Consider the following 26500-nt stretch of genomic DNA (forward strand, 5'->3'; position numbering starts at 1 on the left):
GTTTGAACTTAAGAGATCAGCAACCTAAAATAATCATATATATACTATTTTTTATATATGCATATAGAATTATCATATATATATATTACTATATATAAACCTCACGGTAATTACAAACCAAAAATCTATAATAGATACACACATACAAAAGAGAAAGAAATCCAAACATAACACTAAAGTTAGTCATTAAATCACAAGGGAAGAGAAGAAAGGAACAGAAAAGAACTACAAAAATAATTCTCAATTAAAAAATAGCAATAAGTACCTACATATCAATAATTACTTTAAATGTAAATGAACTAAATGCTCCAATCAAAAGACACAGAGTGGCTGAATGGATACAAAAACAAGACCCATATGTACATTGCCTACAAGAGACTCACTTCTGATCTACAGATGCACACAGACTAAAAGTAGGGGGATGAAAAAGGTATTCCATGCAAATGGACAAAAAAGGAAAGCCAGAGTAGTAATAAGTATATCAGACAAAATAGACTTTAAAACAAAGACTGTAGCAAGAGACAAAGAAAGACATTGCATAATGATCAAGGGATCAATCCAAGAAGAAGACATAACGATGGTAAATATATATGCACCCAACATAGGCGCACCTAAATATATAAAGCAGATATTAACAGACACAAAGGGAGAAATTGACAGTAACACAATAATAGTAGGGGACTTTAACACCCCACTTACATCAATAGATAGATCATCCAGAGAGAAAATAATAAGTAAACACTGGCCTTAAATGACACATTAGATCAGATAGACTTATGTATATGTAGAGAGCACTCCATCCAAAAGCAGCAGAATACACATTCTTTCAAGTGCACATGGAACATTCCCCAGGATAGATCACATGCTAGGCCACAAAACAAATACCAATAAATTTAAGAAAACTGAAATTATATCAAGCATCTTTTCCAACCACAAGGCTCTGAGACTAGAAATCAACTACAAGAAAAAAAAAGCACAAAAACCATAAACACATGGAAGCTAAACAATACACTACTAAACAACCAATGAATCACTGAAGAAACCAAAAAAGAAAATTTTAAAAATAACCTGAAAACAAATGAAAACAAAAACACAATGATCCAAAATCTACAGGACACAGCAAAATCAGTTCTCAAAGGGAAGTTTACAGTGATACAAGCCTACCTCAGGAAACAGGGAAAAAAACTCAAATAAACAACCTAAACTTTCACCTAAAGGAATCAGAAAGAGAAGAACAAACAAAACCCAAACTTAGTAGAAGGAAAAAGAAATCATAAAGATCAAAGCAAAAATAAATGAAATAGAGGCTAAAAAAAATGGAAAAGATCAATGAAACTAAGCTGTTTTTTTGAAATGATAACGTCAATAAACCTTTAGCCAGATTCATTAAGAAAAAAAGAGAGAACACTCAAATCAATAAAATCAGAAATGAAGAAGTTACAACCAACACCACAGAATTACAAACAATCATGAGATTACTATGAACAATTATATGCCTATAAAAAGGACAACCCTAGGGCTTCCCTGGTGGAGCAGTGGTTGAGGGTCCGCCTGCTGATGCAGGGGACACGGGTTCGTGCCCCGGTCCGGGAGGATCCCGTGTGCCGTGGAGTGGCTGGGCCCGTGGGCCATGGCCGCTGGGCCTGCGCGTCCGGAGCCTGTGCTCCGCATTGGGAGAGGCCACAGCAGTGAGAGGCCCACGTACCGCAAAAAAAAAAAAAAAAAAAAGGACAACCCTAGAAGAAATGGACAAATTCATAGAAACATACAATCTCCCAAAACAGACTCAAGAAGAAATAGGAAATATGACCAGACTAATTATCAGTAATGCAATTTAGTCAGTAATTTTAAAAACTCCCAACAAACAAAAGTCCAGGACCAGATGGCCTCACAGGTGAATTCTTCCAAATATTTAGAAAAGAGTTAACATCCATCCCTTTCAAAATATTCCCAAGCAGAGGAAGGAATGCTTCCAAACTCATTCTACAAAGCCAGCATCACCCTGATACCAAAATCAGACAAAGATAACACAAAAAATGAAAATTACAGGCCAATATCACTGATGAACATAGATGCAAAAATCCTCAACAAAATATTAACAAACCCAACTCAACCATACAGTAAAAGGATCATACACCATAATCAAGCTGGATTTACCCCAGGTATGCAAGGATGTTTCATATCTACAAATCAACCAATGTAATATACCACCTTAACAAATTGAAGGATAAAAATCATATAACCATCTCAAAAGATGCAGAAAAGGCTTTTGACAAAATTCAACATTCATTTATGATAAAATTTCTCAACAAAGTGGGTATAGAGGGAACATAACTCATCTAATAAAATCCGTATATGACAAGCCTACAGCTAACATCATACTCATTGGTGAAAAGCTGAAAAGTATTTCCTCTACGATCAGGAAAAAGACAAGGATGCTCACTCTCTCCACTTTTATTAGACTTGATATTGGAAGTCTAGCCACAGCAATCAGACAAGAAAATGAAATAAAAGGAATACAAATTGAAAAGGAAGAAATAAAACTGACACTATTTGCAGATGACATGATAGTATATACAGAAAAATCCTAAAGACACCACCAAAAAACTACTAGAACACACTAATGAATTTGGTAAAGTTGCAGGATACAAAATTAATATACAGAAATCTTGCATTTCTATACAGTAACAATGAACTATCACAAAGAGAAATGAAGAAAGCAATCCCATTTACAACTGCATCAAAAAGAATAAAATACCTAAGAATAAATCTACCTAAGGAGGTAAAAGACCTGCACTCAGAAAACTGTAAGATACTGATGAAAGAAACTGAAGATGACACAGATGGAAAATATATCATGCTCATGTATTGAAAGAATTAATATTGTTAAAATGACCATACTACCCAAAGCAACCTACAGATTCAGTGCAATGCTTATAAAAATAACAGTGGCAGTTTTCATAGAACTAAAACAAATAATTCTAAAATTTGTATGGAAACACTAAAAACCTCAAATAGTCAAAATAATCTTGATTAAGCTGGAGGTACCATGTGCCCTGATTTCAAATTATACTACAAAGCTACAGTAATCAAAGCAGTATGGTAATGGCACAAAAACAGACACCTAGATCAATGGAACAGAATAGAGAGCCCAGAACTGAACCTATCCTTGTATGGTCAATTAATACAACGAAGGAGGCAAGAATATACAATGGAGGGACTTCCCTGGCAGTCTGGAAGTTAAGACTCCATGCTTCCACTGCAGGAGGTGTGGGTTCAATCCCTGGTCAGGGAACTAAGATCCCACATGCCACGTGGTGTGGCCAAAAAGTAAAAAAAGAAAAAAAAGTATACAGTGGAGTAAAAGACAGTCTATTCAATAAATGACGTCAGGAAAACAGGATAGCTACATGCAAAAGAATCAAACTGGCCTACTCTCTCACACCATGCACAAAAATAAATTAAAAATGGACTGAAGACTTAAATGTAAGACCTGAAGTGATGAAAGTTCTGGTAGAAAACATAGGCAATAATCTCTTTGCCATCAGTATTAGTAATTTTTTTTTGGATGTGTCTCCTCAGAAGTGAATCAAAAGCAAAAATAAACAAATAAAACTACATGAAACTAAAAAGCTTCAGTACAGTGAAGGCCACTTACTGAATAAGAGACAATATTTGCAAATGTTATATCCTATAAGTGGTTAATATCCAAAAATACACAAAGAACTCATACAATTCAACATCAAAAAAACAAACAACCCAATTAAAAAATGGGCAGAGGACCTATATGGACATTTTTCTAAAGAAGACACACAGATGGCCAACAGGCATATGAAAAGATGCTCAACATCACTAATCATCAGGCAAATGCAAATCCAAACCACAATGAGATATTACCTCACACTTGTCAAAATGGCTATTATCAAAATACAACAAATAACAAGCATTGGTAAAGATGTGGAGAAAAGAGAACTCTCATGCACTGTTGGTGGGAATGGAAATTAGTGCAGCCACTATGGAAAACAGTATGGAGGTTTCTCAAAAAATTAAAAATAGAACCACCATATGATCCAGCAATTCTACTCCTGGGTAATTTATTCCAAGAAGACAAAAACATCAATTTGTAAAGATATATGCACCCCTATGTTCATTGAAGCATTATTTACAATAGCCAAGATATGGAAGCAACCTAAATACCCAACAATAGATGAATGGATAAAGAAGATGTGGTATATATATATACAATGGAATATTACTCAGGCATTAAAAAAGAATGGAATCTTGCTATCTACAACAACATGGATGAACCTATAGGGTATTATGCTAAGTGAAATAAGTCAGGCAGAGAAAGACAAATACTGTATGATTTCACTTATATGTGGAATCTAAAAAACAAAACAAGTGAATAAACATAAAACAGAAACAGAGTCACAGATTCAGCAAACAAACAGGTGGTTATCAGAGGGGAGGGAGTTGGGGGGAGGAGAGAAAGAGGTGAGAGAGATTAAGAGGTACAAACTTCCAGTTGCAAAATAAATATCATGCATATGAAATGTACAGAGAGGGGAATATAGTCAATAATTATGTAATATCTTTGTGTAGTGACAGATGGCATCTAGACTTACCATGGTGATCATTTTGTAACATGTAAAAATAGTGAATCAGTATGTTGTATGACAGGAAATAACATAAATGTTGTAGGTCAATTATACTTCAAAAACCAACCAACCAACGAACCAACGAACCAACCAACCAACTCATAGAAAAAGAGATCATATTTGTGGTTACCAGAGGTGGGGAGTAGAGAGAGGGGGGATTGGATGAAGGCAGTCGAAAGGTACAAACTTCCAGTTATAAGATAAACAAGTATTAGGGATATAATGTACAACATAATAACTATAATTAGCACTGCTATATGCTACATATGAAAGTTAAGAGAGTATATCCTAAGAGTTCTCATCACAAGAAGAAAATATTTTTTTTCTATTTCTTTAATTTTGTATCAATATGAGATGTTGGATGTTCACTAAACTTACTAGTGTAATCATTTCATGATGCATAAGTCAAATCATTATGCTATACACCTTAAACTTAAACAGTGCCATATGTCAATTACATCTCAACAAAATTGGGAAAAAAAAACAACCCTGCAATAAAATAGGTTAAAAAAAAAGAAGAGGAGAAACAGAATTAAAAGGAAGGTAAACCACAGAAGGTTGGTGCTATCTTAGAAATAGAATTTTAGATTTGGAAGTGACCTCAACCTTTATCAAGTTATAAATGAGGTAACAGGCTCACTGAGATTCAGTGACTTGCCCAAGGTTTCAGAGATAGTGGAAGTCTAAGGAATACACCAAAGCAGCCTCAAGTCTAATCTTTCCTTGACACTAGCCCAGTGGTGATAACCACTCCATAGTAATCTCAATGGTTTGTAGCAGCATCAGAGTCTTTTCTAAAGTGATCTAATTATGGGCTGATATAGATAAGAGGTTTGCCATCTTTTTCTGTAAATAGTAAATATTTTAGGCCTTGTGGACAACAACCAGTCTTTGTCTCATTTTTCTTTTTATTGTAACCATTTACAAAAGTAAAAATCATTATTAGCTCAAGCCCCAGTTAAAGGCTTAAGGCTAAATTTGGCCCCTGGGCCAGTAGTTTGCCAATCTTTGTTACAGGTCAGAGAGTGTTGGTCAGCACACTTTTCATTGATCCAGAGCAAAATAAAAAAATAAGGTAATGTAGTGAACTAAATTCATTCAGTTTAAAGAAATGCCCTCTGTTCTGAATTCATGTCCTTCCTCCATTTTGAGAGAGAGAAAAGCATTAAAATGTTTATGGAATAATGGAATAAATGATGATATAGTTTTTGTTTGCTTTGTTTTTTATGATCTCAGTTAAAAAGAAAAAAATTAGTTACCTAAGTCCCCATAATTAATAATTATATATATTATTGACACCTGAAACCCCAAAGTCTAAAAGATTATTTGTGGATATTCCCTGCTCCTAAATAAAGCATTTTAGGCTCTTAGAGTATATCCAAGTGGCATATACAACTGAATACACATAACTTAATCCTAAGAAACCCCAATTGAAGTCTGGCAATTATTTCAGAGACATCTGAAAAGATCTTATGTTCCCTTTATTTGGATGACAGAATGTTACTTTGCCCAGTGAGTTATAAGTTCAGTGCAGTTGCATTTCTGGTTCTTACATAATGGAAATAGCCTTTCTCAAGACCTATCTCTACTGGTATGGTGTCACATATGAAGAGAGACCATATTTTGCCCATATTTTTATCTTCCCACAGCACCAAGCACAGTCATAAAAACTATATTTTTTCTGATTGAATAAATAAGCAAAATAAAATGATCATAAGTTCAAAAGGACGCTGGCAGGATTACGGCCCTTAGCAGATACGAATTTAGAGAAATTTGGAGAATAGTTTGAGCTGAAATATGTGTGTATTCCAGGTGGACTAACAATTTGGCATCTTTCTAAAGCAATATCTAAAAAATATATGTTCAACACTTATCTAGAGGTAAGGCTAAGTGTTTAATGGCAGATTATTAGTATTAGTTATTAGTTATTAGTATTAGTTATTGATTGCTACATAACACATTACTCAGCAGATTAAAACAACAATGTTTATTATCTGAAAATTTCTTTGGGTCAGGAATTGAGGAGAGGCTTAACTAGGTAGTTCTAGCTCAGGGTCTCTCATGACTTTGTAGTTAAGCTGTCAGTTGGAACAGTCATCAGACAAAGGTTTGACTGGGTTGGAGGATCTATTTCCAAGATGGCTCACTCAAAAAGGACTCAGTTCCTCATCATGTGGGCTGCTCCATAACGTTATCTGAATGTCCTCTTGACATGGCAGCTAGCTTCCTCCAGAGCAAGTGATCCAAGAGAAAGTGCAAAGAGGAAGTCACAATGTCTTTTGTTACCTAGTCTCAGAAGTCACACATTGTCACTTATGCCATAGCCTATTCATAAGAAGCAAGTCACAAAGTCCAGCCAACACTCAAGGAGATGGAAGAGGGAAGATGGTAACTACCACCTCTTCAAGGGAGGAGCATCAAAGAATTTGTATATATATCTTCAAATCACCAAAAATAACAAGGAACAAGTACACTGCCTCTCCTCTATTGTTCTGAACAATTCAATTTTAATCTCAAACTTGCATACCCTATCATCACCGTTAAAGACGGTTTAGTGTTCTCAGCATGCCCTATGGGAAGGAGGATCCACCCATCAGCCCAAAGTAGTTTACCCAAATATTTCTTTTAACCCATGAATATCAAACACCATTTACACATTTTTCTCCATACAATAATATTTTCAGTGATATTTTAGTCTCACAATGAGGTTTATAGATGTCCTAAGTTAATGTCCCAAAGAACTGCCTTGCTGAACTTTAGCTCTGCCTGAAGGTAAAGAATTGTGGAAAATATTGGAGTTTCTTAGAGGAACATTTCCTACAGAGGATGATTTTTTTTTAATGTAGTATACACAACTTCTCACTTAAGAATCTTGCTGCATTATACCTAGTCCTGCAAATATATATCAGAAAATTCTCTATAGTATCGTTAGCCTATACAGCTTAAAAAAACAAGGAAATGTATTGTTTCTTCCACCTAAAAGAGAAGGAACAAGAGTTCTGAAAAATTCTAATTCTTAGATTTCTTTAGGACATTCTTAACCCATTATTGGAAGTAGCTTAGGACATTGTTCTGAGCATAGAGCATTTTACCCAAACTCTAACCAAATGAAACACCAGATTTCATACTTATATCTGTTCAGGAAGGTGAAACCTTTCACATAGTCATAACACAAAAAGCTCAAGGTTTTCTCTTTGTAGTTAGACCTTTTATAGCATTTCTAGAGACCCTGACATTTCAAAGGCCCATACCTTGAAAGCTATCTATACAGGGATTAACACAGACACTTGAGAAGAATGGTCAGAAGAGATGGTGCCTGCCCACCAGCATTTACTTTTAAAATTATTGATGTTTGCTGTTGGTAGGAATGTAAATTGGTGCAGCCACTATGGAAAACAGTATGGAGTTTCCTCAAAAAAATAAAAATAGAGTTGGCATATAATCCAGCAATGCCACTCCTGCACATATATCCAGAGAAAACTATAATTTGAAAAGACACATGCACTCCAATGTTCACTGCAGCACTATTTACAAGAGCCAAAACATGGAAACAACCTAAATGTCCATTAACAGATGAATGTATAAAGAAGATATGGTACATATATACAATGTAATACTACTTAGCCATAAAAAAGAATGGAATAATGCCATTTGCAACAACATGGATGGACCTAGAGATTATCATACTAAGGGAAGTCAGTCAGAAAGAGAAAGACAAATACCATATGATATCACTTATATGTGGAACTAAAATATGACACAAATGAACCTATCTAAAAAACAGAAACAGACACACAGACATAGAGAACAGACTTGTGGTTGCCAAGGGGGATGCGGGAGGGACAGACTGAGAGTTTGGGATTAGAGATGCAAACTATTATATAGAGAATGGATAAACAAGGCCCCACTGTATAGCATGGGGAACTATATTCAATATCCTGTGATAAGCCATAATGGAAAAGAATATGAAAAAGAACACACACACACACATATATATCTGAATCACTGCTGTACAGTAGAAATTAACACATTGTAAATCAACTATACTTCAATAAAATAAATTTTTAAACTTATTGATGTTTATTATTGTCATTAGAAACTTATCACTAAGCTTCTATATGGAATTATATCTCATGAGATTCCAACATTTTCACTCTGACATTCATTCTTTAGCAGAGACACCAGCCCTAAGAGCAGACAAAGCTGTGTGTGACCTATGAATTTCAAACATACAAGGAAAAAGAGTTTCTGATTTAATACTGAAAAAAATCAATTTGGTCATCAGATTTATTGCCTGCAATAAATTTACAAATTTTTGCTTTTAAAAATACCATGGGGGCTTCCCTGGTGGCGCAGTGGTTGCGCGTCCGCCTGCTGATGCAGGGGAGCCGGGTTCGCGCCCCGGTCTGGGAGGATCCCACGTGCCGCGGAGCGGCTGGGCCCGTGAGCCATGGCCGCTGGGCCTGCGTGTCCGGAGCCTGTGCTCTGCAACGGGGGAGGCCGCAGCAGAGGGAGGCTCGCATACCACAAAAAAAAAAAAAAAAAATACCATGGTATATCTTTCTGGCAGAATTGGTATAGTGTAAACCAGAAAAGTATCATCTTTTCATAATATATTGTTGAGTACTATAAAACTAGAATAAACTAAAAGTTGAAAAATTTGGTTCTTTGCTTAAGTAACTTTGGGTAGTGAGTTAAATAATTTGCCAGCATTTACCATCTGCTGTAACCCCTACCTCTTTATTTTCCTGTATGTTTAAAATTATTTTTCTGGGTACTTTTAAAAAAAATAAATTTATTTATTCATTTATTTATTTTTGGCTGTGTTGGGTCTTCGTTGCTGTGCGAGGGCTTTCTCTAGTTTTGGCGAGTGGGGGCCATTCCTCGTTGCAGTGCATGGGCTTCTCATTGCGGTGGCTTCTCTTTTTGCGGAGCACAGGCTCTAGACGTGCGGGCTTCAGTAGTTGTGGCATGCGGGCTCAGTAGTTGTGGCACACGGGCTCAGTTGCTCTATGGCATGTGGGATCTTCCTGGACCAGGGATTGAACCCGTGTCCCCTGCATTGGCAGGCGGACTCCCGGTGGCTTCTCTTTTTGCGGAGCACAGGCTCTAGACGTGCGGGCTTCAGTAGTTGTGGCATGCGGGCTCAGTAGTTGTGGCACACGGGCTCAGTTGCTCTATGGCATGTGGGATCTTCCTGGACCAGGGATTGAACCCGTGTCCCCTGCATTGGCAGGCGGACTCCCAACCACTGTACCACCAGGGAAGTCCCCTGGGTACTTTTTAATAGCTCTTAATATAGAAATTGTTTTTCAAACATTACACTTGTTTTATTATGTTTCATTATTTAACATTATTAACTAAGATAATATCTTAGTTCATTCAGGCTGCTACAACAAAATACCACAGGCTGAGCTTATAAACAACAGAAATTTATTTCTCATTGTTCTGGAGGCTGAGAAGTCCAAGATCAAGGCACTGGGCAGATTCAGTGTCTAATGAGATTCTGCTTCCTGGTTCATAGAAGGCCATGTTTTCCCTGTGTCCTTCCTTACAAGGCAGAAGTGGGGAGGAAGCTCTCTGGGGTTTCTTTTACAAGGGCACTAATCCTGTTCACGAGGTCTCCACCTTCATGACATAACCACCTGTGTCAAAGGCCCCAATCTCCAAATACCATCATATTGTGGATTAGGTTTCAACATGTGAATTTTGATGGGACACAAACAGTCAGTCTACAGAAGACAATGAGAGAAAAAGTGAGTTATTTCCTAGTAGCTCACCTATTTAATATGACTGAGGAGGTTTACAGCTCAGGCTTGAGCTCTCCCTCAGTTTCACTCACCACATACTAAATTCAGTATGTACAGGTAAGGAATTTTCAGACAGGCTTTGGGAATTTAAATTATTGAACACAAAACCACATAATTTCAGTATTTAGTTTTAGATATGTACTTATTGTTACTGACAATTAAGCACCATGCTTTTATATTTAATTTCACATTGTTCTTTCAATCTCTTATTTTCATATCTCTTCTATCACCAGAAAACTACATGTGACAGAATGAGAAAAATTGGCACTGAAATGAAATAACTGCCTTCAGAAACAGATTTATCCTAGATGATACTGCACTTAGTAATGCAATTGTGACTGACTATAAAATTTTATATTGCTCAATACTCCCTTTCATACCCAGAGTTTTGGTACCATGTCTTTCCAAGCACATTAAAGAGAAGCATCTTTCTCAATTCTTATTCCAGGGTTTTGGAGGCATAGAAATGTCCTGGAGAACAAGCCAGGTACTCATATCACAACTTCATGGATGTGCCCTTATCCTTCTAACTGCAAGGTAGCCAGACCCCACCTTTGCAAAATAATGTTGGAGAATGACTTGGCAGAATTCTTGAGGGTCATGGTGGAATAGTTCTCTTCTAACCCCTTCTTCTTCAGGCCTATCTCCTTGTCATATGTGACAAGAGCACATGTAGAGTCCATGCCAGAGTATCTCTGGCTGGAAATAGGAGCAAAAGGAAAGCTAGCCAAGTCATATCAAATTTATGTGGCTTCATTCTCCCTTATAGAAAGGAAAGTGTCAAGACCAACAACTTAGATCAAGAAGTAGATATACCTTTGACAATTTCGTTTTCTGTTGGGAACCTATACGTTCAATGAGTACACTCCCCTAATCCCATTTAGGATCACTGAATTTCAGAACTGGAAGGGATCTTAGTGACTACAGTTGGAGTTAGGCAGTTAGAGGTCAAAATGCTGCCTTTATTATTGATAAGGTTGTTTGGAGAATGAGGGTTAGGACTGAGGGGCCAAATGACCTCGCTAATATCCCCTGACATATCCTGCCTTATCCCACCCTCATTCCTGCCCCCAAACCAAACCTTGAATAGAACCTGAGACTGCCTCAGTCTGGTCCAGGGCTGAAAGTTTATGTGCTTATGTTCTTTTTAATAGATTAACTCCACTCAATTATAATCTGTGGATTCCTGGATGTCAGCCACTAACTAGGTGGGGTAAGAGGCCAGAGTGTTACTCTGGGGAAGTCCCTCCACATGGAAACAGAAGGAGGGGGGGAAAGCCTACCACCTTCCAGCATTTGTGAGGGGCAGACAGGAAGACTGTTAAAAATCTTCCATTTCATTTCAAAATAATTTGAGAAAAGTCTAATAAGAATATACTGTAAATTATTAATACAAACTCTAGTTTACTCTTCTTTTTTTTTTTTTTTTTTTTTTTTTTTTTTTTTTTGCGGTACGCGGGCCTCTCACTGTTGCGGCCTCTCCCGTTGCAGAGCACAGGCTCCGGACGCGCAGGCTCAGCAGCCATGGCTCACGGGCCTAGCTGCTCTGCGGCATGTGGGATCTTCCCGGACCGGGGCACGAACCCACGTCCCTTGCATCGGCAGGCGGACTCTCAACCACTGTGCCACCAGGGAAGCCCTCTAGTTTACTCTTAATAATCTATAAAAGACTTTTACTAACCTCTGTTAAACATATTAGCAAAATAAATTAATAAAGTTAAAACCACCATATTTTTCCTCTTCTCAAAGTTTTATCATAACAATTTGCCTTACATGTCAAATTGTGAATAATTCAACAACAAACTTATTTTGAAGAAAGTAATAATGGAAATAGAACTGCTCTCTCTATATATATATTTTTAAATTTTTTGGCTGCCTTGGGCCTTCATTGCTGCATGTGGGCTTTCTCTAGTTGCTGCAAGCGGGGGCTACTCTTCGTTGTGGTGCGTGGGCTTCTCATTGCAGTGGCTTCTCTTGTTGCGGAGCATGGGCTCCAGGTGTGGGCTCAGTAGTTGTGGCTCACGGGCTCTAGAGCACAGGTTCAGTAATTGTGGCACACGGGCTTAGCTGATCCGCGGCATGTGGGATCTTCCCGGACCAGGGATTGAACCCATGTCCCCTGCATTGGCAGGTGGATTCTTAACCACTGTGCCACCAGGGAAGTCCCAGAACTGCTCTATATTAAAGAACTTTACAGCTAAGAAGATGAGTTTTGCTTGCAATTCAATTCTAAATGATAGGACTTTCAAAATAAAATCTCAGGAAATGATATTACTCTGGACTGATGAAGTTCACAATTAGCATGTGGAAGCCATCAGTTAGAAAGCAACCAAATCTAAGGCAGTAACAGATCCATATGACAGGTATTCAATGCCCTCGTTGAATTATTACAAAGTGTGACTATATAAAATCTGAAGAAATTAGGCTTTTAGTTCTGAACATTAAGACCTTTAATTCATTCAGGGCTCATCATTTCAATAAAATACCTCAGGTCACAAGGCTGCAAGCTTACATATTATAATCTTTAATAGAAATGTTATTTATAACAGGAATTTACAGAAATGAAACTGGCAGGATACTGAAAAATCATTCAAGTTGCCCAAATCATGAAAAATAGAATATTTTATTTAAGGTTTTAAAATTTTAATTCCTTCCTAAGAAATATTTTTTTCTTTAAATGAAAAAATTTCATGTATAGTATATCTTATTTAGACTGTAGTCAGACTCCAAACCACTCTACAACAATGGGCTAATCAATCTAGTAAAAAGAAAAAGTAATTTTAAAAAAGGCAATATATAAAATAGAACCAAAATACCATGGGAAACTGCAGATACAAGGTTGGTTTACACTTCATTGAGCATTTTAATTAGAAGTTCTATACTTCCTTGATGTGTCCTTTTCTGTTCTCTTCTGGATGACCTCATCTACTCTCATGATTTCAAATACCATCTTATATGTTAATTACCTTCAAACATGTACTCCAGCTATCACTTCTCTCCTGCTGTGCTGACCTGTATTTCTTTTGCCATAGGACAACCTCTTCAAGAGGTTTACAGTTTCATAAAAAAAAAAAAAGCCATGTAAAAAAAATTATGGACGTGTTATAAACATTAATAATATCAGTTTGTACAAGGTACTGTGAGTACAAAAGAAAGACAGGAAAAGCTTCATAGAGGAAATAACATTGGAGTAGATATTTAGGGGAAGGAGCAGCAGAAGGGGAGGAAGTGTCATCATAGGGAGAAACAATGTGAGTCAAGCTCCTGAGTAATGAATCAGCCTATAAGCTAGTTCCCTAAAACATGGGCACTGGAGCACAAGTGGGAAATGGCCAGAAACCATACAAGAGCCAAATAAGGGAGGGCCTGACTTGTCATACTTGGAAATTTAAATGTATTCCATATTTCTTACGCCTATTGTGCTGAAATAGAGAACCATTAAAGGGCTCTTTAAGCACAGGAGAAACAGAATCATAATTAGATATAACAGGAAAAAAAAACATTTTCTATTTTAATTCCTACTGCCTTCTAAATAGCATGAGTTGAATTTGTTCTGCTGAGCCCCTGAAGAGATTTGGCTGTACACATCTGTGAGTGGAAAGCTAGAAAAGCTGAACTGCTGTGCCTTCCAGAGGGAGAAGGAATTCCCAACTGTAGGGAAATGGGCAGAAGTGAGATAAGCCAGCAAAATAGCCAAAGGCAGTGTCCCTATAATTTCCATAAAATACTAACTCACAAACACTTTCAGTGGTTGGTTTTTTGTTTGTTTTGGTAGAAAATAAGCTTCAAGGTCATTCCCAGAGACAGTGCCCAGTGAGCAGATAGCAAGGATAGAGAAGACTATGAAAATGTTGTGACAGACAGACTTAAGGTGGCTCCCAATGATCTTTATCTCTTGGTGTTCACATCTCTGGTGTTCATGGCCCTGTGAGTGTGAGAAGGACCTGTAACTTGCTTATAATAAATATAATATAGCAAAGGCTGTCACTCCCATGATCACACTGTTCTGTCTTGCTAGCAATGCCTCCCTCTAGAGACTCTCCTTGCTGGTTTGATGAAGTAAGTAGCCATGATGGGGAAAGTCCACATGGCAAGGAACTGTGGGTGGCCTCTAGGAGCTGAGGACAGGCTTCAGCCAACAGCCAGAACAAAGTAGGACTTTGAGTTGTTTAACTACAAACAAATACATTCTGCCCACAACCTGAGCAAGTTTGAAAGTAGATACTTCCCCAGTCAAGCCTTCAGTTGAGAACACAGCCCTGCCAACACTCTGTAGTCTTGTAAGACCCTAAGTAGAAGACCCAGCTAAACTGTGCCAGACTTCTGATACAGTGAAACAACAAATGAGTATTGTCTTAAGCCTCTAAAATTTGTGGTAATTTGTTATACAATAGAAAACTAATACAAATGTAACAACCCCCCTCCTCAGTTTCCCCCTTCACCAAAATGACAGATATTTCCTAATCTGTGGCTTTAATATGAACTCTGGGTTACATAAAGTTTGGAAAAATCATTTCTAAAGTAGTTGAAAAGATGAATTAGAAGGGTGGAAAGGAAGATTAAGGCAGGAGATAATGGCAATAGCCATTCAGTGAGGGTCTGAATCAAGTCAGAAAATATAGGAATAAGAGCAGGTTTCAGGAGGAATATAATGAGACCATTTGGGACACAATAGTTCAAGATGTCTGTAGAACCTCTAAGTGAACACAGTAAGCTTTGGTACTAACTGTGAGAGATGCTAGTTTTGATCTGGCAAAGGTCACCTTGTCCTGGACATACCATCACAACCTGACAGTAACCTGCCTTTTCAGCCCTCACCATGTATTCTATGCTTCATGGAGCTATCTGATGCTCCCCAAAAAGAACACACATATTCACATTTCCATGTCTTTGCTCATGTTGTTCCCTCTGAATGAAATGCATTTCCTAGTTGTGCGTATTTATGAAAATCCAATTCACTTCTTAAAATCCAATTAAAATGTCAATATGCTTTGTTAGTATGTAAGCTTCCTCAAGGACAGAACTTTTTGTTTTATTCACAGATATATCTCAAAACTCCAAAATAATGTCTAGCAGGTAGTAGGCACTCAATAAATATTTCTTGAGTAAATGGATGAAAGTCTTGGAATTAGCCATTCCTAATTCTCTACCCAGTCACAGAGCAAGTACTAGTGTATTCCGCATGTTTAACAAATGTTTGCTGATAAACAGTACAACCTCTCCTAATGTTTCTGAACAAATGAGGAAAAGAAAATGTAAATTTAGTAGGAGAGATAATGGGTGTATAGCTGAACTTTAGTTCTGTTGAACATTGTGGATCACTTGTTAATTCATTACCGAACATACTACATGCAAGATGTGACTGGTTACCAAAAAGTCATTCCTAACCCCTTCTCCCTTGCCTCCCTCTCATTACAGAGGTGAGGCAGACAGTCATTTCCTGAGCCCCCTTTACAGCTAGAGATAGTCTTGTCACACCATTATGGTCAATGAAATGCAAGGAGAAAACTATTAGATAGATGATTTGAGAAAGACATGTCTTTTCTAGTAAAAAAAAGAAGCAAGTAGAAAGTTCTAGTAGTGTCCCCTGCTTCCTGCCTTTGAAAATGGTTGTGATGCTTGAAGCTTTTGCATCCATCTTGTGACTATGAAGAGAAGGCAAAAGGAATCACAGAGCTACCAACCTGAACCCCCTACATTAAGCTGCTAAATCAATGTCAGCAAGCACCTATTCTGGATTTCCTGTTACGTTAGACAAATAAGCCCCTCTTGCTTAAGATCTATTAGTCTGTTATTTGTAGTTGAAAATATTCCCAAACAAGTAGAGAAGGTTTAAAAGTCTGGATAATAATACAATCTGGTAAATAATGCTACATATGAAATGCCCTCAAAATGCCTAATTTGATTTTGAAATTGTGGTTTTGAAAGTAGCAGCTACATATCTTTTAAAAATATGTATCATAAGTTACACCATCTCACGTTTGACTGTGTTGTCATAGTCTTCACTGTCTCTTCTGTTAAACCTCATCCTGTGGATAACTGTGTCAAAATGAAGAAATCATGATTTCAATAGAGTATATTTGTTTCTCTGATTTCAGAGAAAGGCCTATTAAAATTAAAATTAAAGGGACAGAATAAAGTAAAAATGGAAAATTAGGATTAGTGAAAATTCCAAGTTTATCCACCCAAAAGTTTCAAAGTAATTATACTCCAAAATAGTGGCGCTGTATCTACACTTTTCAAAAAACTTAAGTAAGCTTTTTGATTTACACACATCGCAAAAGACTAGGGTGGTAATGACAGAGCACATTACATAATTTTGTTCCTATCTTTAAGACCGCAAACCATTTTACAGGACCATTATTAAGTTGTCTAAAAAGTATAACGAGAACTCTATACTTTTCTCTGTTACACTTGCCAAGTTTCATCAGGGCATGAGTAGTGTTTTTTGTTTGTTTGTTTTTTCTGAGTAGTGTTTTAAATTGCTCTTATAAATGGATAGTGTAGCCAATCACCAGTTCCTAGTATTGCTGAATAAATGAAGCAAATAGTCAATAAGAAACTACCAATGTAAATAATAATCTGGGAAGCTTTCCAATAGATTATAAAGGAATCATTTATTAAAACAATTTCTAAGAAATTTCATCAACAAGAACTGCTCTGCATTGTTGGAATTACTCTGCTATGAAGAGTAGAGTTATCAGCATCTTCCTTCTTATTTTTTATTCACAGGCACTATTTAGTCAGGAAACACTTATAAGGCTAAGAAAGCACTGAGCTGGGCCTGGAGTTGGAGGATACACAGGTGAAGAAGACAGAGTTCCTCTCCTCCAAGACACTTTCATTGTAGAGTAGAAGCCAGACACACAGGAGAAAGCCTCCAAACCACATCCCAGTAGTTCTATTAACGATGGACCTACCAGAATCTAAGGGTAGAATATCCCAGATGGATGGCTTTGTTTGTTAAGGAACTGCATTTAAATCCATTCCAGTGGAATGGTCCATGTTAGTCAGGCCCATAATGAGATAAATGTATCAAATTTAGCAATAGTGATGGCTTTAAGCACTAATGCAAAGTATCATAACAAAACAAAGAACTGACAGAATGGAGTCAAGCTGTGTTTTTGTTTTTGTTTCTTACTTAATCAAGTATTGCTGTTATTTTAAGGGGTTAACTTTAATCAGGTATTTCTGTTATTTTAAGGAGTTAAAGTCAATGTTTCCTGATTTGAAACTTGTTTGTTTCTTGATAGTATCTTGAGAAACAAAAATAAATATACTTATTAGAATTCCATATCTTGGCTCTTGGCAGTATTATGTTTTCACTTATACAACATATTTAGATCAGGTATATGGATGCTGATCAATTCTTACAGAAGTTCCTGCCAGAAATAAAAATGTCACTAAGGGTAATTACCACTTAAAATTAATCACATCTTATATTAAGATAATTAGAATTGGAATTCAAAACTGTGAAGCTGAAAACATATCCACAAAAAGCCTTGTATAGGAATATTCATAGCAGCTTTATTCTTAATAGCCAAAAGAAAGAAAGAAACAAAGAAACAAATAAAGAATTCAAGTGTCTATTATTAGGTAACTAGATAAAGAAAAATGTGACACTGTGTGGGTTGAATAGTGTCTCCCAAAAAGATATGTCCACCTGGAACCTGTGAATGTGACCTTATTTGGAAAAAAGGATCTTTGCAGATATAATTAAGGATCTTGAGATGAGATCATCCTCAATTAGGGTAGGCACTAAATCCAATGACACTGTCCGTATAAGAGACAGAAGAGAAGAAAGACACAGAGGAAAAGGCCATGTGAAGACAGGGGCAGAGGTTGGAGTTAGGCTGCCACAAGCCAAAGAACACCTGGGCCACCAGAAGCTGGAAGAAGCAAGGAAGGATTATCCCCTAGAGTCTTTAGAGAGAAGGAGCACGGCCCTGAAAACACCTTGATTTGGGGCTTGTGGCCTTCAGAGATGTGAGGAATACATTTCCATTGCTTTTTTTAAACATATATATTAAAAAAAAATTTTGTTTTTTTTTTTGGCCACACCGTGGGGCATGTGGGATCTTAGTTCCCCGACTAGGGATCATACCCATCCCCCGCTTCAGTGGAAGCACAGAGTCCTAACCACTGGACAGCCAGGGAATTCCCAAAATTTCTGTTGTTTTAGCCCCAAAGTTTGTGGTAATTTCTTAAGACAGCCCTAGGAAACTAATAACAGGTATATTCATACCAACTGTGGTATATTCATACAATTTATTACTACTCAGCAACAAAAAAGAATGAACTACCGATACCCTCAACAACATGATGAATCAATCTCACAAAACTAGTTGTATGAAAGGAGCCATACAGTCAGACATACAGACACTATACAATTTTATTTATATGAAGTTTAAGAACAGGCAAGATTAATCTATGGGAATAGAAATCAGAAGTGTGGTTAAACTCTCAGGTGGGGTTGGGGATTGACTGGAAAGGGGCATGAAGGCAGTTTCTGGGGGAATAGAAATGTTCTGCATCTTGATTAGGATGGTAATTACATAGGTGAATACATTTGTCAAAAGTTAATTAAAAAGTACACTTAAGCGGTTACATTTTATTCAATATAAATTAAATCAATTAAAAATACTGAGAAAAAAACAAAACAACAAACAAATAACGAGAACTTAAATTATACACTAAGGCAGAGATTGGTAAACTATAATCTCTGAGCCAAATCTGACCTGCTGCCAATACCATTTTGGAACGCAGCCAGGCCCAACCATTTATGCATTACCTATGGCTGCTTTCACTCTACAAAGTCAGAGTTGAGTAGTTGTGACAGACTCTAGGGCCTGCAAAGCATAACATATTTACTGTCGTGCCCTTTAAAGAAAAAGTTTGCCAACCCCTGCACTGAAATTATAGTCTATAGCTATGGAGGCCCTAACATTCTGTAATTCTAATTATACTCAATGGTATGAATTAGCAATGTTTGTTATGAAACTTGAAATGTCTTTAACCATTTAGGTGAGATTTTGAGCTAAATTTTATGATTCTTAGTGCATTAGTCCATTTTTATTTCATCTGCCATTTGTCAGAATAATTAATAGATCACTACTTCACTGTCCAAAGTCAGTGGATACACGGAGAAAATTGCATTTTATCCATATATGCATTAATTTATATGGCCTCACCTGTGAGGTATGTTAGGAAGTGAGGGAGTACAGAGCATGCCACCCCCAAAATATGTTGCTCTGGCATATTAACTATTTTAAGTTAAAGGCACTTGAAAAACAACAGAAGGAAAACACTCTAACTTTTCCTTCTGTTTTTTAAAAGCAGGAGATGAAATTACTATATGAATTTCTTCCTATACCAGAAGGAATGTAACATTCTTATCAAGACCTAGAAATTAAGACTGAGAGACTTCTATACAAACAGTCCTTGTTAAAATAATTATCTACCTTTAGCCCCCCACATAGTCATTTTTCCGTATTTGCCTCTCTTTGTTCACTAATATAAAAGCAAGTAGGTTTTGCCATTTCTTTGGGTCTTCATTCTTTACAAAGGCTCCCATGTTATGTAATATATGTGTTAAATAAATTGGTATGCTTTTCTCCTGTTGATCAGTCTTATATCAATTTAATTCTCAGCCAGCCAAAAAAGAATGCTAAGAGGATAAAGGTAAAAGTTTGCCTCCCATACGGAACTTAACACTTGGTTACAGAGAAATGAAAGAATTGGCAACAGATGGAACCAGAGCTGAGTGAACTTAGCAGCAGCTGAAGTGATCCCAAGGGGATGTAGGCAGCGATTATGGAGGGCCTAGCCAACTTGGTTGAACTCCTGCAGTCATAGTTATCAAAGGGGTCTAATGCTATGATCTAGGGACTCTGGACTAAGAGTCTTTGAGCTTAGAAAGTCAAAACTGGAATTCCCTGGAGGTCCAGTGGTTAGGACTCTGTGCTTCCACTGCAGGGGGCACAGGTTCAATACCCTGTCAGGGAACTAAGATCCCACATGCCACACGGTGAGGCCAAAAAAAAAAAAAAAAAAAAGTCAAAACTATTAGCCAGATAGGGCTTTGCATTGACCTTAGAATAAAAACCAAAAATGTGTTGCGGCCTGCCTCCCAGACTTTCTTCTTCCTCCCCTCCTACAACTTCTTGTAACAGGAGGTACATGATCAATGCTGACTTTTAGAAGAATCCTCTGGCACCAGTTGGGGAAAGCCTGGAAATGAGAATAGTTAGGGTCCACTGGGATAACTTAAATAATAAGGAATCATTTAATGAATGTCTGAAGTAGGGTGACAGTAGGAATGAAGAAATGATGGATTCCAGGATGAATAAAATATTACTCACCCAATGAAACACTATATAGCAATGAAAACAAACTATGGCTACATAAGACAACATGGTTGAATGTCCCAAACATGCTGTTGAGCAAAATAAGCAGGACCCATAAGGATATAAACAGTATGATTCTTTTTATAAGAAGTTCAAGACAGGAAAAAAACCAAACTATGTTGTTTAAGAATGCTTACAGACATGGTTTAATAAAGAAAAAATTATAACGAGCCAAGATAGTAGTTATCACCAGAGGGAAGAGAGCCATACAGGGGCTGCTGGTCTACTTTTCTGCATGTATTGTATGCATGTTATATCATGATTTAAAACAAAGTTTAAAAAAGTATGAATCCTACAGAAAGAGTTGAGATAGACAGAATTGGAATTTATATACAGAAGGTAAGGAGGGGACCTGGGTTCAAATCTTGGTTCTGTTACTCATTAGTGGTGTGACCTTGAACAGTTATTTAACCTCTCTAAGCCTTGATTCCTACTAAGGGAGCTAACAGGACTGCTGCTAACATTAAAGTTATCTTCTGTCTTCGAGGAGTCACCCCCTCTGGTTGGTCTGGGTAAATCTCCCTCAAATGACTGAGTTTATTAAATGCATTGTGATTTCCTATGCCCTATAATGATAGGAGTTCCTCAGCACCTTTACAGGTCAGCTGGCTGTTTCCAGCAGATGCAGGATATTAAGCCATCTGCTCTTATAGTCCTGTTCTCAAACTTAAACATGTATCACAATCTCCTGGAGGTCTTATTAAAACACAGCTTCTTCGGTCTCACAGGCCTGTAGTGAGCCCCGAGAATTTGCATTTCTAACAAGTGCTAATAAGTTCTCAGATGATGTCATTACTACAAGTCCAGGGACAACATTTTGAGAACCACTACTCTAGTATTCTATACTTTATTCGCAGGCTCTCCAAATACAAGGGAGAGAAACACTTTACTCAGACACTAGGAAGGAGAATGATTCCGTCCACTTGTGCAGCACTATTTTTCCCAAAGGGAGTTGGATTTCCACAGTTACAGACCTCATATGTCCAGTATATACCCTCTCCTATGGACATCCTCAGAAACACACATTACCAACAAGGGCTTGCTGCTCCAGTAAGGAATTAGGGGGAGGAAAGGAAGAAAGGGGCAGGGGGTCAGGAACATATGTTCAAGTCATCTCACTCCTGTGAGAATTAAAGGAGATAAAAAACCACAGCACCTAGGACATTAAGAGTACTCAATAAGTGTTAGCTGTTATTGTTATGACTTTAACTTTTCTCAGGTGGATGTTTGCAAAGATGGCTGCATCATAAGAGTATATAGGATGGGGCTTCCCTAGTGGCGCAGTGGTTGAGAGTCCGCCTGCCGATGCAGGGGTCACGGGTTCGTGCCCCGGTCCAGGAGGATCCCGTGTGCCGCGGAGCGGCTGGGCCCGTGAGCCATGGCTGCTGAGCCTGCGCGTCCGGAGCCTGTGCTCCGCAACGGGAGAGGCCCGCGTACCGGGAAAAAAAAAAAAAAAGAGTATATAGGATGAGCAGGTTTATCAGGAAGGTGATTAACTTCATTACCAACATTTTAATATCTGTATTTTCATGTTTATAAATTTAATATCATGGCTCTAAGGTTAAAATTGAGGAATTTTATAAAACAGAGTTAACAAGTTATATGAGAGACAGAGGAGACAGCAGAAAGTTTCTGGAGCTTCCTTTGGGAAATGAAGATGTGGCTGGGTTTGAGACCTAACTAGTTAGAAGGTATCCCAAATGCCAGCAGCTGGCTGGCTCATGGAAACTAGGTTTTAAGAGCAGGCAGTAAGCACATGTTAAACTTGTGATGTGCTTTGGCATAAAGTCTTGACAAACCTCTCTCATTCTTTAAACACATGGTTCCAAAGTTTCTAAACAAAGTTCAGTCTGAACGTTGACTCTACCTTCCATGGGTGGGTGAGTGAGCAGATTTTGCAATACCTTATTAAAGATGTCAGGGTTTTGCCCTCTGCAAGAAACAAGTGTTCTTTTCAGGCAGGAGTTTCTTTTTGGCACATTCCTATACTTTAATATTTGTATCTCAGCTATCCATTCCAATATTATTTCTATGCTTCACATGCTTTCAAATTACCCTGAGACATTTACATAGGTTCTATGAATTATACAGACTCCATTAAAGTAAAAAACAACACTATATAATTTTTTTAAATAGCAATAAATAAATTTAACTGATAATACAAACATTTGTAAAATTTTAGCAACCATTTTGTAGTTTATTTTTTAAGGTCAAATTATGAAACTAGAAAATCCACATAGTTGATATTCTTAAAAGTGAAATACAATTATTAAACTCATTCCGCATGATTCAGTTAAATTCAATTCAACACTTATTTGACTGGTAGGTGCAGGGGACACAGAAGTGAATAAATGATGAGGTCTTTGTCCTTAAAGAGTTCATGGTCTTTTTGACCATGTGTTTGATTATTCCTTTCCATGTCTCTTTCCCCCACTTGAATATGACTGTCTAGTCCCTAGAGGAGGAGGTGACTGCCAGACAGTCTGAACTTGGAGCTGTCACTGCAGAAGTGAAGTGTGAGTTGGCATTTGAAGGAGACTAAGAATTGGAGTTGGGAAGCAGGGAGAGAAGTGCAGGACATTCTAAATGGGATAACAAGTGCAAAAGCACTGATGTGGGAAATAATTTGTTGAGACTGACAAGCACCTCTGTGTGGCTACAGCTCCTGTACTCATTTTAAGAGATGTGCAAATGAAGGTAAAAATTTAGGGGGGCCAGATGGTGAAAGGTTCTTTTTCTGTTCTAAGGAGTTTTGATTTTACCTGTAGGTGACTGGGAGCCATGGAAGCTTCGTAAGCAGCAGAGTTAGATCAGGTTTGTGTTCTGGCAACAACTGTAGGGTCAACAGGAAAGAGAGTGAACCATAGTGAACTATCTGGACAAAAAGTCACATTAGGATTAGGTCATAACAGCCCTCAGGAAGCAGAATGCTGTCTACTGTTGTTTCCAAATGTTTGACAGTAACCTTAAACTATTTTTAACTGTTATATTATACAAAATGGAACAATTGCTGAAAATGAATTAAAACTGAAGGCCCTATCCATTGGCCTAAAGTTCAAAATAAAAGTGTAAAATCGAGGATATCAAAGGATTTCAGAAACACACACACACACACACACACACACACATTAGATATGAAGTTCAGGGGTAAAGATAGGTGTATTTCTTTGGTGGTCAGTAAAATCATTTTCAGCAGCTTAATAAATAACATAAGATTAAAATTTGAACCATCTGTGTGAGGGCAGAGGAGGTACGATTGCTGGTATATGCAGTGGAACGATTACATATTTTATTAAAGAAAGTCGAAAAAAGAGTTGGGGTTTGTGAATCAATCAGTTTGATCTTTAAAAGGAAAAATATGGGAAATGATATTAACAGTTACGTATAAAAGACGTCAATCTACAAAGCACACAAAAGTAGTCAGAATAATAATTTTATACAATAAACACTCATAGGAGATGCTAACAAAGTACTGGGCAATATGTCACTTGGTAAAGGAAAATATATGTTTGACTACACAAAGGTTAAAAATTGACATAAACCACCAACATAATAAAAATCTGAAAGCTAAACCAAACTGGACAAATATTTGTGATAAGTATTGCCGTATGGAAAGCACATATATATCCATAAGAAAACTTTAAGATTCTAATAAATGAATTGACAAGATAAATTAAATTTTTAAATTACAAAAGTAATGACTTAGAAACATTTGAAAAAAAGTCAGCCTCACTAATAAAGAAATGCTGATTAATAGATTTAACTTTCTTTTTTGCCTATTAGCAAAGCTTTTTCCCCCACTTTGTTTTGTTTTTTAAAGTGCACACCCAGGGGGAGACAGAGAATATGGCGGAAGAGTAAGACGCGGAGATCACCTTCCTCCCCACAGATACATCAGAAATACATCTACACGTGGAACTGCTCCTATAGAACACCCACTGAACGCTGGCAGAAGACCTCAGACCTTCCAAAAGGCAAGAAACTCCCCACATACCTGGATAGAAAAAAGAATAAACAGAGACAAAAGAATAGGGACGGGACCTGCACCAGTGGAGGGAGCTGTGAAAGAGGAAAGGTTTCCACACACTAGAAGCCCCTTCCCGGGCGGAGACTGGGGGTGGCAGAGGGGGAAGCTTCGGAGCCACGGAGGAGAGCACAGTAACAGGGTGCGGAGGGCAAAGCGGAGAGATTCCCGCACGGAGGATCGGTGCCGACCGGCACTCACCAGCCCATGAGGCTTATCTGCTCACCAGCCGGGACGGGCGGGGGGCTGGGAGCTGAGGCTTGGACTTCGGTCGGATGCCGGGAGAGGACTGGGGTTGGCTGCGTGAACACAGCCTGAAGGGGTTAGTGCACCACAGCTGGCCGGGAGGGAGTCCGGGAGAAGTCTGGAGCTGCCGAAGAGGTAAGAGACTTTTTCTTCCCTCTTTGCTTCCTGGTGCGCAAGGAGAGGGGATTAAGAGCGCCGCTTAAAGGAGCTCCAGAGACAGGCGCGGAGCTGCCGAAGAGACAAGAGACTTTTTCTTGCCTCTTTGTTTCCTGGTGCACGAGAAGAGGGGATTAAGCGTGGCGCTTAAAGGAGCTCCAGAAATGGGCGCGAGCCGCGGCTATCAGCGCGGACACCAGAGACGGGCATGAGACGCTAAGGCTGCAGCAGCAGCCACCAAAAATCCTGTGTGCGAGCACAGGTCACTCTCCACACCTCCCCTCCCAGGAGCCTGTGCAGCCCGCCACTGCCAGGGTCCCGGGATCCAGGGACAACTTCCCCGGGAGAACGCGCGGCGCGCCTCAGGCTGGTGCAATGTCACGCTGGCCTCTGCAGCCGCAGGCTCGCCCCGCATCCATAGCCCTCCCTCCCCCGAGCCTGAGTGAGCCAGAGCCCCCTTATCAGCTGCTACTTTAACCCCATCTTGTCTGGGCGGGGAACAGACGACCTCAGGCGACCTACACGCAGAGGCGTGGACAAATCCAAAGCTGAACCCCTGGAGCTGTGTGAACAAAGAAGAGAAAGGGAAATCTCTCCCAGCAGCCTCAGAAGCAGCGGATTAAAGCTCCACAATCAACTTGATGTACCCTGCATCTGTGGAATACCTGAATAGACAACGAATCATCCCAAATTGAGGAGGTGGACTTTGGGAGCAAGATATATTATTTTTTTCCCCTTTTTCTCTTTTTGTGAGTGTGTATGTGTATGCTTCTGTGTGAGATTTTGTCTGTATAGCTTTGCTTTCACCATTTGTCCTAGGGTTCTGACCGTCCTGTTTGTTTTTTTTTACTTTTAAAAATTTTTCTTCTTAATAATTATTTTTTTATTTTAATAACTATTTTATTTTATCCTACTTTATTTTATCCTCTTTCTTCCTCCCTTCCTTCCTCCCTTCCTTCCTCTCTTCCTTTCTTCCATCCTTTCTTCCTTCCTTCTTTCCTTCCTTCCTTTTCTTTCTTTCCTTTCTATTTTTTCTCCCTTTTATTCTGAGCCATGTGGATTAAAGGCTCTTGGTGCTCCAGCCAGGCGTCAGGGCTGTGTCTCTGAGGTGGGAGAAGCAACTTCAGGACACTGGTCCACAAGAGACCTCCCAGCTCCACGTAATATCAAATGGCGAAAATCTCCCAGAGATCTCCGTCT

This window comes from Physeter macrocephalus, chromosome 12 (genome assembly GCF_002837175.3).
Source record: "Physeter macrocephalus isolate SW-GA chromosome 12, ASM283717v5, whole genome shotgun sequence".
Lineage (NCBI taxonomy): Eukaryota > Metazoa > Chordata > Mammalia > Artiodactyla > Physeteridae > Physeter > Physeter macrocephalus.